General features: G+C 35.2%; 2 pseudogenes; one reads left to right on the plus strand and one right to left on the minus strand.

The window, feature by feature from the left end:
- LOC114078858 (src kinase-associated phosphoprotein 2-like) overlaps window positions 1-15,723 on the minus strand; it is a 168,050-nt pseudogene that overhangs the window by 127,110 nt on the left and 25,217 nt on the right.
- LOC114108503 (PEST proteolytic signal-containing nuclear protein pseudogene) lies at window positions 4,500-5,014 on the plus strand (annotated as a pseudogene).

Consider the following 15,723-nt stretch of genomic DNA (forward strand, 5'->3'; position numbering starts at 1 on the left):
TGAAGCTGTATCTAAATCTCTATTGTGGGCACTGATAGCCACATCGATAGAAAAATTAATCTAAGAAGATGTACTTTACCCAAACCACACCTAAGTCATCTTTCCTTATCTAACAAAAATTGTGTATGTGTTCAAATAGCTTGACTGAAAGCTTATAAAATGCAAAATTAACATTAGTGTTTGAACTCCTTAGGACACATTCCTCCACCATAATTTTGCACTAAATAGCTGTTCAACCTTCATATTTCTATACTAAATAATAAGCTAACAATGCTTTTATCATCTCAGAGGAATATAATTAATTTACAGAATTATCATACAGGTCCATAGGTTTCTAACCATTAAAATATATTTTAAAAATATATTTTAAAATAAAAATTAGATAAAATAAAAAGAGTAGAGGATTTAAATAATGTCAATAGAGAAGAAATAGTTTGTGACAATAAGACACCCTATTAATAAAGTTTAAGATTAGCAAAACAAAGCAAGAAAAGATATATCAGGGAACAATTTTAAAATAAAGCATCTATTACTACATAAAACCCAAATATTGTCCATGTAAAGAAAAATGCTTATCTCTCATTCATTTTTACCATACAAAGGAAAACTTTGAAGACATCAGTATTAGACAACCAAAAAATGCAGCCATTCTGAATTTCAGGATAATTCACATTTTTATCTCATTATCACTTTTCTAACAAATTATCCAGTTAATGGCTCTCAAGTTCACTTTGATAAAATTCACTTGTTATTATTTTATTACTTTCCCATCGTCTGACAGAAACAGGAAGATAAATACAACTCATCCAAATAAAAAGATCACTGAAATTTAACATAGGCCATGACACATATGAATCACCACATGAAAGTTAGGTTACAGTAAAAAACTGAATATTCAATTACAAAAAAGAATCCTAGTGTTATCAACTCATCTTTTACGTACTTACAGTATACAGTGTAATATGTAAGTAGCTATGATATGATTAAATGCAATATTGTTCAACATAACTTAAATTACCTATGTTCAAATATCTTGCAACATCATAATAGGCAAGAGCTAATATTGGGTATATCCTATGTGCCAGGACCTTCCTTATCTTTACTACAATCTTATGAGATATTATACTTGTTCCTATTTTTATAAATTAAGAAACTAAGGCTTAGAGAGAAAATAATTTTTCCAAAGTCACAACGTCAAACCAGGATTAAACCAAGGTATTTATGATATAGTTATCTATGCACTTAACCACAACTGTACAAGTTACCCTTGAGCTGATGAAATATAAATTTTATCTTCTTTAAAGTCCTTACATGCAGATACTAGAATTATATTTGGTTTCCCTTGAATACCGCTTATTATTATTTAAGCTGCTAGGACAAGGCATAGTAACATAACATGATGCCTGAATTACAAAGAAGAAAATAATTAGACAATAAAAAACAATGAGAAAGGAAAGGCTGATCATACCGGCATTCAAATGAATGCCAAAGAAACTACCAAGATAAAGTGTATCCTGTGGCTATATAATCATACTAAGTGAAAGTAATTAATGGCTTCTAAAATTCTGTAACTTTGGATCATATGTTTAGAAACAAAAGTGACAATTCTCCTGATTTACCTGTGAGGAAAGTTGGGGCAGATGTCTCCACTCTGAACATCCTAATCCATCTCCTTCTACATTCTCTGGCAAGTCTTATCTTTTTCATGACATTCAACATGTTTAGGCAAATAAATCAGTGATTCTCCATATCTCTATTCCATATCTCAGGCTCCCTCTCAAACAGCTTTGACTAATTTTCTCAATACTCCTTCAAGTTCAACAGCCTTGATCTTTCTTATCCACTTTCCCATTTTCTTTAAAGATGCTATCACTTCCTTGAGAAAAGAATCTAAGAATCAGGATTCAGCCCAGACACAATCTACCATTGGTTTTCCTCCATTTTTCCTCTAGGTACTTACTCTCCCTTGTCTCTACCCACAGAATAGCCAATCATTATATATTACATGTAACTATAATAGCCAAGAGCTAATACTGGTCACGTCCTATGTGCCAGGACTTATCCTTGATGAATGAATTTCCCCCTGAGGCCTTCTCAAGCCTGTACTCACCAGATGTACACTAAGTCCTATCTTTTCTCTTTCTTCTCTACTTCCAGCTCCTCTTCTATGACAAACCCTTCTCTCTGCCTTCTTAATCTGATAAATATTTTCTTGTATGCCCTACATTCCTTATATAAGATGGTTACTTTACCCATTATCTCTTTTGTTAAGTAGGACAACTGATGAGCCAAAGTAGTAAATTTAAGAGACTTAGTCCTCAACAATCCATTTGTCTTTTTGTTAGGATAGAACTAGAATTATTTTCTGCTGAAGATTTAGCCTGCCTCTAATCCAAATCTTTTAGCCCATTTTCATATACGGGTTTTTTGGTCTTAAATGTAGGCACAAATATTTGCCAAGCCTCTCATCTTAGGAGAATATCAACCGTACTTCCAATTCTGCTGGCTAAACACATGTATGACCTAGTAGGTACTAAGACAAAAGTACACTCCAAGCAGTAGTCAGGGAATATATCCTAAATTTCTCTGCTTTCAAGTATTAGTACAACAAATAAAATATTTGAACATAGCTAAAGTACACATACCTTGGTTATTTTTCTAATTCAGTGACCAAAAGAGTAGAAGAAGATGAGGACTGAGAGGTAACAGAGTAGTATGGAATACAAATTGGAAAGAGATGGTGATCTAAAGAGAAAGACAAATACAATGCAAACTCAGTATTGCCAGTTCATTCAATTCCCTCCACCAAAAAAAAGAAAAAAAGCAAGATTCTGAATTTTTCTTGGTTGGCACAAATTTCTAAAACACAAATACTAATTTAACCAAAATATATCATCTATAGGCCAAATTTGAAACTTGGCCTACCAGTTTGAGACCTCTGCTCTAGATATTTCATATGCTGTCTTAATTTTAAACCAAACTATTAGAGAATTGTGTATGTAGGCCAGAGGTTGGCAAATCCTTACAGCAAAGGGTCAGATAGAAAATACTCTAGAGATTTTGTGGGACACAGGATCTCTGTCACAACTAGAGTCAAACTTCATGTATTAACCACAGGGATACCTTCTGAGAATTATATTGTTAAGCAATTTCATTGTTGTGCAAATATGATAGGTATCCTTACACCAACTAAGACATTTATATCATTAGGCCCTATCTTATACATGGTCTATCATTTACAAAACCTCTCTATGTGCCGCATGACTATACTTAGTGCTGCTGCTGTAAAATGAAAGCAGTCATAAACTCTAAACAAGTGGATGTGGTTGTGTTTCATTCCAAACATTACTATAAAAATAGCAGCAGGCCAGATTTGCTCCAAAAGTCATAGATGGCCAACTCCTGATCTAGACTGTTATTTTGCCCCACATAAATTGATGTGTCCTAAACTGTGTTTTGGTGTACACTATATAACTACATTAACAAATTTTTTTAAGAAAAAACTCCAAAGCAATATTGAATATACTTTTTAAGAGTTTATTTACTACGAAATCTCCAAGACATCCTTTTCTTAGTCTCCTTGAAAGAAATTTCACTGGATCCCAGTATTAGTTGTATATCTCTTGAGTATCTGATTTACTTTTATATCAAGAATGCTATAAAGGCTGGGGTTATAGCTCAGTGGTAGAACAGTTCCCTCACATGTATGAGGCACTGGGTTCGATCCTCAGCACCACATAAAAAATAAAAAAATAAAGATATTGTGTCCATGTACAACTTAAAAAATATTTTTTAAAAAGAATGCTATAAATCCTTTACCTGCTCATTTTCTCCCTCTTTGCATTGGCTGATAAAAATATGTATGTTCCCCAGCAAAAGCTAGAGTACTCATTACATTCATTTGAGATACAAATATTAATTCTAGCTTCACTCTAGTTTTTTATCTATCCTCATTCTCTCTGCCCTTGTGTTCCTAACTCATTTCTTAACTTTGGTATAATATATGTATCTTTGTGAACTACTTTGATTGTTTTTTTAAATTTTTTTAGTTGTAGATGGACCCAATATCTTTATTTTTTTTATTTATTCATTTCTATGTGGTGCTGAAGATCGAACCCTGGGGCTCACGCATGCGAGGCAAGCACTCTACCACTGAGCTACAACCCCAGCCCCTTGACTGATTTTTATAAAACCATACAAATTCAAAAAATAATAATAATAAACAGGTCTGTTCAGGACAAGTTAAATTCAAATAATCTAAAAGTCTAACTTTTATTTATCTCTAATCTATACATTTTGTGCTTTTTTATATCAGTGCCAAAAAGTAAAAGTGATGGGTGTGTTTTAATCAATTTAATCTTTTCCACTCATACACTTGCTAAGAAGAGCAAGAAATGGATAACCAAGTAGCAAACAATTTAAATAAGGAAAAAAAAAAAACTTTGACTCACTTGAAAAACAGACCTTAAGAAAGGTTCAAGATAGCCACCTCAGGGACAATGGTGAATGATACGGCAGGAAAAGAGAAGCCTACAGAGCCACAGTGGGCTGGGGCCACCAAAAGACTTGAAGAAGCTAAGACTGTTTGTTCCAGTAATGAAGGGGAAAGTGCCAGATGCAGCTCTGAGAAGTGATCGGCTGAAGAAACAGCAGCAGACCTCCCAAGAAAGCCTACAGAGATCTCCAAGTTTGGATTTGCCACAAGTAGTCATATAACAAAGAAAGCATCAGTCATATCTATCAAACTTTGATTGGGTAAGCCTAAGGAAACTTTCCCAACTCTTGCTCCAAAACCCTCTCAGTAGCAGCAGCTTTCAATGAAGGTAAAGATAGTGAAGTAGAGGAAATACCTCCAGAAGCAAAGAGGAGGATGAAGAATACTCTAAGTAACACACCAAGATCAAACAGACCAACCTCCTTCAATAAGGGAAAGCAAAGGTTTCCTGATAAACAGAAGGAATAGAAGTATGATATCAAATCTCATCTTGGAAATAACCATGACCAAGACAATTAAATGGTATGTTTTGAAGTTGGGGTGTGGGGTGGGTCTAAAAAGGAATAGTTTCCCTTCCTAAAAACATGATATAAAACTATATTTGGAGCTGTTTTTGTTTATTTTGTTTTGTTTTTTACATTTTCTTTTCTTTTTTAAGATTAAAGTGGTACACTAATAAATTAGAATTTAAAACTTAAAAAAAAAAAAACACGATAGGCCAGGGATGTGACTCACAGGTAGAGGACCTACTTCATGTGCTGGAGGCCCTGAGTTGAATTCTCAGCACTGCAAAAAAATAAATAAGTAAAATTAACCAGTCTAGAGAGTTAGCTCTAACTTTTTTTCCCTCCAGCTCTTCTCTCTACGAATCAATTCAAATTTTAACATGCTAAATAATGGTTTCAACTCACTGCTTTAAAGTAATTACTCTCATCTAATGAAATACCCACTGCTGACCATATACCTAAGACTACTATCTATCTCAGTCATTCCTTTTTCCCTTCTCTTTTTACAGGCTTTACGGCATATAAGTTTAGTCATACTTTCATTTAGCCTAGTGTGTAGTGGACATCTGTATTTGCCTGCTCTGAACTGCTTCCTCTCAGAATTTTGGAGGATGGCACCACCAACAAGCTGCATGTGGTTCAGCAGCAGCAGCTTTTGCTAACCACCCACTACACATTCCTTTTTGGACAATGACCAAGTCCTGACCAACTGGAGCATCTCTCTCACATACACAGAGGAGGTGGAGCAGCTACACATAGAAAGCAAGATGTGAATGAGAAAACTCAAGGTAGCTGGAGGACCTACCTGAATCTAGGTAGGCATGAAGCAAGATGCCAACTATCCTCTCACAGGCCAACTCATAAACCCCCCTTTCTTTGCCTAAATTAGTCTGAGCTCAGTTCCTTTCCCCCCCCCCATTAAGAGTCTTAACCAATGTATCCCTTCACCAGGTTGCACAAATCTAAAATGCTATTACATCTTTGTTTCATGTCAAGAACCTTCTTAATTCTCCCCAATGTGCCTCAAATACCATATTAGCAGGTCTTCTTCATTCCAATCATAATTATCATCTTCTTTCTCCTTCTGTATTTCTTATAGGAGTTACTATACCAGTCTGCCTTAAATTAGGGTTGATATTTCTCTCATTTTCCTCTATCAATCCATATGGTCATGAGAGGCAGTGACCTAGCTTATTAATCATTTTATCGTCCCCAGTCTAATAGAACTAACAGTAAAATCGTTAAATTAAACTTTGATTCCATTTAGCACTTTGCCTAAAACAAACAACACTGTTACCCCTTCTTACTATTTATATTTTATTTTATTTATATTTATATCAATTCCTCACCTTCTGTAAGACACATTTTCTTTTAGCAAAGAAATCCTATTCTAAGCCTATTAGAAGTTTACAGCATACATATATTCCAGGATATTAATAAGCCCTATTCAATGAAAGAAATATATGTGTATTTATTTTCTCCATAGTACTATTATTTTTGTTTATCTCCTTCAGTGTTAAAAAAAAAGTGATCAGCAGGTTCAAAATAAACCAGTTCTATAAATTGTATTAAAAAGTAAGAAGGAGCTTCTGGAGACATTTACACAAAATAACCCAAAGTCACACCTCTGAGATGACATTACTTCTGACAGAGTCTATGTAGTTCTTCTCAAGTCAAGAAAAAGAACCAGATGACATTCAAATTACATTACCCTTTTCTCTAGATACTCCAAGTAAAAAGCTTTGAGACACCCGTTGCTTGACTTTCACATGAAAAGACACATTATCTCATAGGACATTGGAATCTGAAAGTACACTTTATAAAAAAAATGTGGGACTATCCCTAAATTTTCTCCATAGAAAATATAAACCTAATATTCCAATTAAAACATGGTTATCAATATGGAGGAAGGCACAAAGAAAGATATAGGGGCAGGGGACAAAAAGAAAGAAAAGAAAATGGCCCAGGAAGTATAAGTTATAGTTCTGAGATTCCTGTAATAATTCTCTTGATCGTAGATCAATACTTCTATCTGTGACTAAAGGACCACCACACCCTGCCCCAAGATATTACAAACCAATATTTTTGTAAAAATGAACAACAAAACATAAAAAGCAATAAACATAGATTGCTAGGAAGAAATGGCTATGTACTTGGATAAAGCAGAAATGTCAAATTGTTATCAATATTCCTTAGTGCTTATTCTTAATTTCTGTACTTAAGATTGTCACATGTAGACCAGTAACACATAGATCACAGATCAACAGATCACAGATTAGACTCAGTCTTCAGACCACACTTTGAACAGTAGTGATTAGATAATTCGCATGACATTTTTGGTGTCTCAGTCTTAGTTCCCTTATCTGACAAAAGCACTCAGTTTGATGACTGACATGGGGTGGGTGTTCTTACAAGGGAGAAGAGACAAATGCAAAGAAACTGTCCTTTTGAACACTAAAGACAGTAACAATTTTTCCAAGACCACAATTCCAGCACCCCTCGGATCCCATCATCATAAATTATGTACTGACAAAGCCTCACCCAGAAGAGCCAGAATGTTACTGATAATCTAGACTATGTGTTCTCAGAAATAATTTGTTAAACTAACTTGAAAGAGCCATGTGATTTATGTTTATATTTGCAATGCAGCAAACATTATTGCATTTATATGTCAAAGGCATATTGCTAGAAATAAGGGTAGTGGTATCATATGCCACAAAAAAAAAACAAAAATTCTTTTTTAAAATTATATTAAGACTACAGAATTTGAGAGTTCACTGAGATGAAAAGGCTCAACAAGAAAATTACCTTTTGTCATCTGCACAACTTTAAAATATGTACTAAAAAAGAACAATAACATTTAAGGTAGACTACAATTTGTCCCTATTTTAATTAGCATAGTAATCTTATAATTTTTTAGAGTAAAAGAACTCAGTTATCCTCAAATTAAGAAGACCTTAAGAAAAAGACAGTACAGAAGGAATTATCAGTGAGACAAAGCCTTCTTACACATAACACCAAAAGCACAAATGACAAAACACATAAATTTAGCTTCATCAAAATTTTTAAATATTGCCAGGCACAGTGGCACACACCTGTAATCCCAGCAACCTGGGAGGCTCAGGCAGGAGGATTGCAAGTTCAAAGACAGCCTCAGCAACTTAGTGAGGACCTATGCAACTCAGCAAGACCTTGTCTCAAAATAAAACATAAAATGGGCTTGATATGTGGCTCCATGGTAAAGTGCCCCTGGGTTAAATCCCCAGTACCAAAAAAAAAAAAAAAAAAAATATATATATATATATATATATATATATATATATATATATATATATATTTTTAAATGTTGTTCTTCAAGGATACCATTAGGAAAGTGAAATGACAACTCATCAATTTAAAAAAAATATTTACAAATCATATATCTGATAAGAAACTAGTATCTAGAATATATAAAGAATTCATAATTTGACAATAAGAAGACAACCCAACTGAAAACTGGAGAAAGGATTTGGCTCCAAAGACATACAAATGGCCAACATGCACATGAAAAGAGATCAGGGTCGGCCGTCATCAGAGCAATGGAAACAAAAACCACAATGAGATACCACTTCACATCCACTAGGATACCTAAAATAAAAAAGATAATATTGAGCATTGAAGAGTACGTCGAGAAATCACTGGTGGGAACAAAGAAGCACATTCATTTTTGGAAAAAGTTTGGCAATTCCGCAAAAATTTAAACCTACATACATCATATGACCCAGCAATTTCATACCTAGGTTTATACTCAAGAAAAATGAAAATATATTGTACACAAATATTCACAAAAGCATTATTCATAATAGTTAAAAAGAGGAGAAAACTCATGTCCATCAACTGGTAAATAAACAAAAGGTGGCAAATAATACAATAAATTATTACTGGGCTATAAAATGGAAAGAAGAACTGATGCATGCTACAACATAGATGAACCTTGAAAATATTATGCCACGTGAAAAGAGCTACACACAAAGGCCATGTATACTTTAAGTGGGTAAATTCTATGGTTAAGAAAAATATATTTCAAAAAACTTGAAGAATACTAGACCCTAGCCCAAACTGCTGATGCACTCTGTAAAATCAAAGTCATCTTATTTAGCTCAGTAAGCACATATTAAAATTCATAATTTTTGTTTAATTTAAAAATCACTTTATGCTTACTCCCAATCCTGTAATGCAAGGTGTTAACCAGGAAAACAGAAAGAGCTTCTCAAAAAAAAAAAAAAAAAAAAAAAAAAAAAAAAAAAAATTCACCTGAGTCGATTTCTGCACCTTGTAGAACCATTTTCTTCATTAAAATACCTACAAATGTTTAATATATCAATGAGGATTGAGTCGAGTGGTGCTCTATCATTAAGCTATACTCCTAGACCCTTTTATTTCTTATTTTGAGATAAGGTCTCACTAATATGCCCACACTGGCCTTGAACATGTGATCTTCCTACCTTAGCCTCCAAAGTTGCTGGGATTATAACTATGTGCCACTGCATCTGGCATTATCTATATTATTTTAAAATCTACAGGATACTTAATTTTTCTTCAAGTATTGATGTAAAACCCTGATTATCAACTGAAATTTTTGTAAAAAAAATAAGATGGGTAAGTAAATATTAAAGACTGCACTATTTGTTTAATCTTTGTAAAAATACAAAACAATTTTGCCTTAAGTTATTTGCTACTATTGATTTTCCAGTCCTGCATTTTAGTTGAGTATACTACTCTTTCTATTTGGATTTGTTATTATCTTTAACATTATCCCAGTTGGCTCTTGAGTGAGAATAATGAGATACTGATTGCTATCCTTGCTTCCTAATAACTTTGGGCCACTTTCCCCTCACTTTTAAATATATAGCCTTACAAAAGAATCTTCTCATTATTTTAAACCCATTTAAATGCTCTAAGAAGTATGTAAGTTTTTAGTCACTAACCATCGAGCTCAAGTATAAAATAGGATACCTTCTTCCCTAGGCTAATGATACTTATCTACAAAATTTTCCCAGCTATAAAATTTATTCATTCTCACATGCTCACTATTTAGTCAATTAAAAAAAACTGAGATACCGCGATGTAGAATGGTTCTGAGCAAAGGCATAACAGATTTGCTACAGAAAATTTAACTGCTAACAGTTTTCAACAGAAAATACCCAATTTAAAAAATGATCATGTATTTTAAATCCCTAAAACTTCCAACTGCAAATCCTACAAAATCCAGCTTAGCCAGTGAAGCATGTAAGCTACATAGTACAGAAGATGGATGAGACCTCATGCACACAGCTGTTTTAAACACAGAAATAAAACATATAAGGCAATCTTCAAAATAGATGGATAACAATCTGCATTTAACATGTCCCTACTCTTGAGTCAGGAAATAGTCTAGTATCTTTATATGCTTTATATTTATATAAACTTATATTAACCACACATTATAATTATATTAAATTTATGCTAATTTTAATTTATATCATCTTTATATTTAATCCTAGCCAAAGGATATGGATACAATTATTATCATCATTTGATAAATGAAGAAACTCAAAGTAGGCAACTTGCTGGAGGCCACAAAGTAATAGAGGCTAGTATCTGAACACAAACAAAATGATTCTCAAACACTATATTTCATTTTTAAGGTGACTAAGGTATGTCTCATCTCATATCTTCAAAAAAAGGGATGAAACAAGAAAAAGAAGGGTAAGCAAAGGCTCCATAAAGCTCCATTCCCATATTTCTAGCTAATTACTAGGCAGTTTGGATGTCACTATCAGCTCAATTCAACCATTTAAACCCAAATTCACCATCATTTTCATCTTGTCCAAACCTGTTCTCCTCCAAAATTTCATACTTCAGTCAATTTTCTTAGTCATTAAAATTTAGAATTTTACAATCATCTTTGGTCTTTTTTCTAAATTCTATACATAGCCTCTACCAGCCCTGCCCATTCTTCCTCAGATGTATTCTGTCCTTGGCAGTTTTGTTGTTCCCTATCCTAGTCGAGTCTCTGATCTCCTTATACATGGCTTAATGGAATAGCCTCTTATCTCACTGACTAAATCCCCTATAATCCATCTATATAGCACAACTAGCTATGTCTATCAAAAATACCACTTTTCATCATATTGTCTTGGTCAAAAGTCTACAATGGGTAATTACAGAATCAATTCCTTTTGAATGCAAGTTATCCTGAAGAAGCTGTACAGATGTCATAAGTACAATGACATGATGATGAAGGTCACTCATTAAAAAACTGTAATCAAACCAGCAAGAACCATTGAGTCCGTCCTCGAAAGTAGCTGGCAGTAAAGGTCTTTGTGAGTTTGGGCTAAATCCTGTGCTCTACTCTCTAAACAAAGGGCACTAGCTTGAGGACAGCTCCCAGTAAGAACACTGGAACCCAGAGAAAAGTTGAACAGAGGTTCACCCAGGATGGAGAGGGTGAAACCCTGTACCTAGCAATGAAACAAAGGCATTTCATTTTCTCAAGTAATGCCCTACTTACTTTGGCAATTTGGGGGGTACCAGTCTGCCTCTCTGGTCCTTACTAAGATGTCTATTATAGGACAGCTTAGCCTACCTGATTCACTTTCCATGCAAAGCCCCAGTCAGACTTTCTATGCAAATGAAAGCCTTTTAGAACAGGAGACATGCAAAGACTCTCACACAAACTTCCTCACCATTCCAGCAGCTCTTCACTCCTAAGAAGACGCCTTCACCAAGGAAGGATCTCCAGACCTTTGAAGAAAACGTAATGGCATAAAGGAAAAGGACCAATGTTCAAAATCCAACTGGCAGACAAAGCAGTAGATTTAGAACCAGAAAATCAAATATAAATGTTAAAGAGCTTAACACTGCAAAAATAATGCCATTTTTAAAAACTGAAATTGAGGGCTGGGGATGTGGCTCAAGCGGTAGCGTGCTCGCCTGGCATGCATGCGGCCTGAGTTCGATCCTCAGCACCACATACAAATAAAGATGTTGTGTCCGCCGAAAACTAAAAAATAAATATTAAAAAATCCCTCTCTCTCCCTCCCTCCCTCCCTCCCCCACCCCCGCCTCTCTAAAAAAAAAAAAAACTGAAATTGAAGGGTGGGAAGAGAGATGAGAAGAAGGCTGGGTGCACTAATTTCTTGATATTTTAAAGTGCAATCAATAGGCACTGAGATTGGTACATTACAAAATAAGAATAATATTATAAGTCAAGTATAGGGGCCCACACCTGTAACCCTAGCTGCTCAGGAGGCTGAGTCAGGAGGTTTAAAAGCTCGAGGTCAGCCTGGGCCACTCAGTGATACCCTGCCACAAAATAAAAAATAAAAGGGTTGAGGGTCAAACTCAGAAAGTCAAAGTTGTATATTTTCTCTCATATGTGGAAGGTAGAAAAGAAAAATGGAGGGGTACCATGAAAATAGAAGGGAGTTCAGTAGAGGAAAGGGACCAGGAGGAAGGGAAGGAGGTGGAGTGGGACAGGAAACAGAGAGGAGGTAAAAGAGGAGAAGAAGGAGGAGGAGGAGAAGGAGGAGAAGGAGGAGAAGGAGGAGGAGGAGGAGGAGAAGGAGGAGGAGAAGGAGGAGGAGAAGGAGGAGGAGGAGGTAAAAGAGGAGAAGAAGGAGGAGGAGGAGGTAAAAGAGAAGGAGGAGGAGGAGGAGAAGGAGGAGGAGGAGGAGGAGGAGGAGAAGGAGGAGGAGAAGGAGGAGGAGGAGGAGGAGGAGGAGGAGGAGGGGAGGAGGGGAGGAAGAGGAGGAGAGGAGGGGGGGAGATTACTTAAGTCAAATGCTAACACAAAAAGAATTAAGAATATAATAATAAAAACTTGAGAGAGAGAAATGGGAGAGAAGCTTTAAGGAAGCATTCATTATTGCAGGAGTCAAAAGATACCATTTATAGTTGGTCAAACAAGACCAAGAAGTGTAATTTCTAGTTATTCTAACACAGTGTGTACATTATATCTCATCAATATGTACATTACTATGTCCCAATTAAAAACAAAAATATATTTAAAAATAAATAAACAAAGTTGCCCTGGAAACTACAGAAAAACCTGTAAGAGCAGTGGCCTCTGGGAAGCAGTCCTAAAGGTAGAATAAGGCAGAAAAAGTAAGCTGTTACTTCATATTGTATACTCTGCTTTTTATTTTTACCCACATGCATGTCTCCTATAATTTAAAAACAAATGCTACTTTAATTTTATAAGTAGCAACAAATTTCAATTCCTTTGGTCTTTCTACTACAAAGACCAAAGAAATTTAAAGTTCTACTCCTTTCTCAGTCTCCATTTTTTAAGTTTAAAAAGGGAAAATGTCTCCTTAAGAGGTAGTTTTGAACAGATTAAAAGGGCACAAATTCCATGAAAGAATCTGGCAGATGGTGCCACACTCAATAAATATTCATTTTAAACCTTATAAGCCTTTATCTTTCCTTGAAGGTACTATTCCCACCATGAGCATAGCCACTTCCATGTTAGGTTTCCTGGAGAAAAGGCACCCTCCTTAGAGTCTTATGTCAAGATAGCACCCCTCTCTCTATATCCAAATTGGTCATTCCACTATCTTAAGGAACTCTGCTCTTTGAGTTTTAAACTCTAAACTCAGTCTTTGGCTCAATTTGTAAACAGGACGCACAACCAAAGACAGGAAGCCTTAACTGTAATGTCTCCAAAAAAGAATGGGACCAAATCCACATATGCATGTTAAGAAAGATAAGCCTAAATCTTATGAGAGATGGTGCTCTGAAATAACTAACATCTTTACCCCCTAGCCTGTACTGATGCCTAAAGATCTGTAAGTGGAGCTTGGACTCCCCGGGGTTAAAGGCACTGCCCCTATGAACATGCAAATATTCCTAGGAGTAATTTATCAGAGCCTTACCTAACAGAGTTTGAGAGGAAAGAATCTCCAGAAAAAAGTTCCAAAATGACAACAACCCACAGATAGCAGCCTTGGAAAAGGGGCTCTGTACAGCTTAAGAAGCCACAGTGCAAGGGTTTCAAGACAAAAACAAGTAGAGGTAGGTAGACACAGAGAGTATTTTTTACCTACTTCAAGATGTCGCCCAGCACAATGCCTGGTCACAAATGCTCATTGGGTACCCCTTGCATGTAATTGCATGGTTGGGCTCACCTTTTTTGCAGCTGCAAGGGTCAGTATGACAAATGCCTCTAGAACAGAGCTCCTCAAACTTTAACAAATACCTACGGGTCTTATGGGTACGGACAGACATTCAGTACTTCTAATAACTCCTAGGTGATGCTGATTCTGTAGGAATGCAGACAGTAGGCTGAATAAGAAGGGGATAAGAAAAGCACTTCCCTCTCCCCACAACTTCCACTACTCTAACCCAGGCTTCTGTCATCACCCCCTAAAACAAAAACAACAGTATGGGGGTGGGGTGGGGTAATGGTTTTGAGATCAGCACCTAATTCCTGGACTCAGACAGATATGAATTCAAATCCCAGTTCTACCACTTGGTAGCTGTCTGACTGTGGGCAAATCACATAATCTCTTCTCCATCCCTAGGTTCCCTCAATTGTCAGGTAATAATATCAACCTCAGAGAGGTTGTCAAGATTAAAAATAAATAATATAGCAAAGCATTTATCTTGCTGACTCCCCTAGATGGTCTTTTTGCCTTAAGTCAAACTATATTTAACTGCCAAGGTGATATTCACAAATTTTCACTCACCATATCTGTAGATTGCTTCATGGATCTCTTAGTGACTACCAAATCAAAGGAAAACCTTCAAATGAACTTGGCATTAGTAACATAAGCCACACACTTACCTTCAAGATCCCCTACTCCTTGCTATTCAACCACACCTCCACTTAATACCCATGAAACCTATTTTCTCCAAGCAAATCACTTCACTGCTACCATTAAATTTACAATTCTGAAATGTAGACATAAGCATTTAATGTTGTAGAGAACTTCCAAACACTTCATTACACAAACCAGAAAATAAAAATCCAGAAAGGTGAAGTGACTTATCTTGACCACACAAATTATCATCAGTGATTTTTAAAACCTGGTTTCTAGAATTCTATTTCAAATTTTCTTTTCAGGATCTTTTACCGCTCTTTCCAGAAAACTTCAAACACCACAGGAAACTTAAATAAAAATTCCCCTCTACAATTTCCCCTAAAATCATTCAGAATTTAGGTATAAAGTTTAAGCTATGGTTTATTCACAACATATGACTGATTCAATCAACAAATTAGAGAGTAAGATCAATGAAACTAATTATTTGCCTTAGTACAGATCGAATCATAGGACATCACAACACAAAATGTTTATTATTTTTGGAATCGACCTTACTGTAGATTACTAGACTGCTAGTTACCTTATTTTAGGTGATTATCTTTTCTTTCCATCTCAATTACATATTCTTTAAGATAACTTTATCTTACTCATCTTTGAATCCCTCAACCCCTATCCAGACATCCTGCATCCTTCTTCATGTATGATAAAAATAACTGTAAATAAATAATAAGATGCATTGTTTTGCATAATGTTGACCTTTGTAATCTTTCTTATGTAATCTATTTTGCTATAGTCTTATTTGCCCACTTGTTTTATCTTCTCATTTAGTACATAAAAATATAGAAAGATGATTCTCAATGGCTATGTATCTTTAATTTACTCCTTTGTGACATTGTACCACAAAGATATTCCACATCTTTGTGCGTTACATCCTTAA

Source organism: Marmota flaviventris, chromosome 13 (genome assembly GCF_047511675.1).
Source record: "Marmota flaviventris isolate mMarFla1 chromosome 13, mMarFla1.hap1, whole genome shotgun sequence".
Classification (NCBI taxonomy): Eukaryota; Metazoa; Chordata; class Mammalia; order Rodentia; family Sciuridae; genus Marmota; species Marmota flaviventris.